The 3,608-nt window shown below is 42.1% G+C and overlaps 1 pseudogene; it reads right to left on the minus strand.

Moving 5' to 3' along the window:
- Positions 1 to 872: 872 nt before the first annotated feature.
- Positions 873 to 1,433, minus strand: LOC149216339 (T-complex protein 1 subunit beta pseudogene; annotated as a pseudogene).
- Positions 1,434 to 3,608: the final 2,175 nt, after the last annotated feature.

Raw genomic sequence — 3,608 nt, forward strand, 5'->3', positions numbered from 1 at the left:
GATGCAGAGGGAGTTGTCGTATAGATGCAAAAACGACAATGGCAGAGCTATGGACATCATTATAGGATGCAGCAATGCAAAGGATGATAGGTAGCAGGCCTAGCATTAGCACAGGGATCGATGCCAGATAATCAGGGTGATACTCAATAAGGAGTATTGCTAGAGCACAATCCTCGCTAAGACGAAGTGTTGATTTTGGGTATGTTGGACACCTAATCCTAAATGGGTTAGTGTGGAAGTCGAATGGACAAAAGTAGTCCAAGAGACCTTGGGATCTGAAACCCAAGAGTCACATAATGTACTATAAATGTAAATCATTTGTCAATAAAAATTGTATTGCATGTTTTATCTTTCACATTGTTTTGTTGTCCATGTGTGTTTAACATGGTATCAGAGCAGGCGAATTCTGGCCCTGCTCATATTTGAGCCACTTGTTTTGTGGTCTCTATGTATATGTCATTTGTGCAGACCTTCCAGTTCTACCCATTACCTATAAAGCTCCATTAATTCATTGTTTGCCAGAAATCTGCTGACTCTGGCTATTTTAAGCCTCTCTATTTGACCCTTGAAATCATACCTGCGCTCTCTCTCTTCTGCGTTACTTGCGCCCTCTGTCCTTTAAATTATGCCTGCGCTCTTTACTGTTTATAAACGTTTTGAAAAGCGCTGTCCTGACAATTTAAATTCCTAACTGTGCATTGTTGAGTTTGTGAAAGTCGTTACTCTTGCATTAATGATTGAATTTGGTGGGCCTGCTATATAATCCTGGTGCATTGAGCGTTTGTAACGCCCCTTACCTGCTCAGAGCTATTCGACCTGACCCTCCACAGTCGCTGCTCACCTCTGACCATAACGTGCTGCCTTTTCCAGCGCTACCTCTGCCGCATCACTGCATCAACAGCCAATGATGCAAAATGTTGTTTGTCTTGTGCAAGGATTTTGGAACTGAGTGTTGTCATTGCAATATTCATCAGGTCGAACTGGAAGGATTTTGAATTTGCCTTATTGTCCCAAACCCGCTGTTCTAAAGCATTGCGGGCACACTCAGCAGCCATTCTATAACCAGAGATAATTGTCATAGGGTGAATCTTCATTACTACTAGTTTTTCTGCCTCTCGCAAGAGCTCGCCAGCCAAAACAACTACTGAAGTGGTTCCATCTCCTACCTCATCATCTGGGACTTTCGAGATGTCGACCATTACTTTGGCAGCGGGATTATCTATGTGAAGCGATCTCAATATAGTAGCGCCATCATTTGTAACGGTGACACTATGTCCCCTGCCTGTGGATTGCAAAATTTTGTCCATCCCTTTAGGTCCTAGAGTCGTCTTTACAAGGTCGGCTATTGCCATGCCACCTACAAACGAAGCCATCCTGGTCCGTTCACCCTTCTCGTCCCTGGCATCGTCTTTAAATAACCTTTCAGTTGCCATGTCTGAGAGCAGGAAACGTTAACTGTAGAATCAATCGCCTCCTTTCTTCCGAAGGCTTCTGTCCGCCGGGAAGGAAAATATTTGATTGCAGAGGGAAGCAGAGTCTTGAGCGTAAAGCGAGGTTTGGGGCATTAAATCACTTCTCAAGGGACTGCATTTCCTTTCTGAGCATAGCCACAAATTCTGGAAAATTATAAAGACAGTCAAGGAACTATTCCTCGCTGCTGCAGCTTCATTAAGGTGACTGTGTACTGTCAAAAGACCCTTGTGATATGTGAAACTGTGTAGCCAATTTCTGGAACAGCGTCTGGGTTGCTGGAGCTCTCTGAGGCTGTGTTGGACAGCATGTGGGTTGTTGGAGCTCTCTGAGGCTGCATTGGACAGTGGCACGGCTTAGTATGCAAAGGGGTCACACTCCCAACAATTTCTGAGCAGTGTATGATCTTTTTATATGTGCGGGAGCGCCATTTCTATATCTGTTAACAGCCACAAATGCCAGGTGCCAAATCGTTACCTCTGTCAAGTATTTCATGCGTTGGTTGGTAGTATGAGGACTGCTGTGTAGTTCTGGGCCAGCGTATTTAATTCTGGGCGATTTCTTCATTGCCAAAGGCTGAATCTGATGCCTTTGGATTACCATATGGACATATTTCATTTTCACGCCCACGCCAAACAGGAGACTTAATTGAGGCCTCACGGGATCGCATCCAGTTCAGATTTCCCTGTATAGTGTTGATCTCTCCATTATGGCCGAGAAATCTCATAGGTCGTATTTTGCTCATTTTTTGGTGCTTTGAGATTCGACATATAGAGCGGTTGAACTGTTTGAATAAGGTCTGCGAGCAGCGCATCCAATCTACTGCTTAGCTTTTTGCAATTAAATCCATCGAACGTGTGAAGGATGTGATTTCACTTTCCCATGCTGGGCGAGGCTCACCATGCAAAGAGCTGCCAATCACCTTCAGAGCAAGTGGCAGTCATTTACATTCTGCTTGCACCTGCTTGACTAAATGTTCATCTGCATTATGGCCGAGAAATCTCATGGGTTGTGCAAGAGGCCATCTAGGACTGGTATTTGTGCTGTATCGCCTATGATAGATAGCAAATGGTGAAATATATAACTCGTTTTGAAGATCTAGATAAAACTGCCCCAGGATTTCGGACCGTAGCATGCCCTTGTAAACTAAAGTTTGATTTGATAGAGAACAAAAGTAAAGCTCACTTCCCCATTCTTCTGACACCACTGCATTTTCAATTAAAGCGCTGCATAAAGAATGATCTAGCCCCAAGGCTACAAACTTGTATTTTCTGTGGTTGTTTCAGTTGAGCAGCATATCACTGTACCTGTGCTTGAAATCTTAATGAGTATAGACTATTGGAAGTGATGTTTGGTGATGTACCTCTGCTATAGAGGGTCTCAAACTTTCTCATCTCATTGGATGTGTGGCTGCGAGTATATTGAAGACACCCCATATTTATTTCTCTGTCTTGGAGCTGAATACGTTGCATATATTATCACTGTGGTGTTTTCTCTGTAATGATGGAGCTTCTGTGATGTTATAACACTTATCCACAGCCACTGTTCTTCTTAACATTTGCTGGTATATTCTACTTCAGATCCCTGTTATTATTAGAATTGATATATCAGAGGTATATGTAATCCATTCCTGTAGTTGAAGTTCGAATTTCAAAGAAGGAAGAAGTCATCTAGTTGTGCATCCATACAAAGCGTATCCTGGTATACCTGAGCATTTTAAGGGTGAAAGATATCTATCTATGTTGGAAGGACAATGTATTTTTCAAACTGATATTCTTAATTTTTGAAATCTTCAATAGCTAGGGTTTGTCTAGACTTGCTATAGTCTCCACTAGGATTGTTGAGTGTTCATTTCTTTGTTGAGACAATGGCTAGATTTGATGATGTATTAGAGTTACTGAATACACTAATACACTCCACTATTGGTGGGAAGGTAAATGTTAGCAAAGACACTCTTTGTGACATTCAGACCTGCCTGCATGATGCACAAGAAAAGATTGATTTTTTGCAACTAGAATCTCAGTTCCAGCAAGATGAGCTTCAACAGATTTGTCATTCCAAATTGTTTTCTGCTCAAAACAATATGTTGTTCAAGGTTAAACTAGCAAGTGGTGAAATTAGTAAGATTGAGGTTGAAT

Source organism: Pinus tabuliformis, chromosome 1_1 (genome assembly GCF_031772625.1).
Source record: "Pinus tabuliformis cultivar Carrire ecotype Pingquan chromosome 1_1, CPIR1, whole genome shotgun sequence".
NCBI lineage: Eukaryota > Viridiplantae > Streptophyta > Pinopsida > Pinales > Pinaceae > Pinus > Pinus tabuliformis.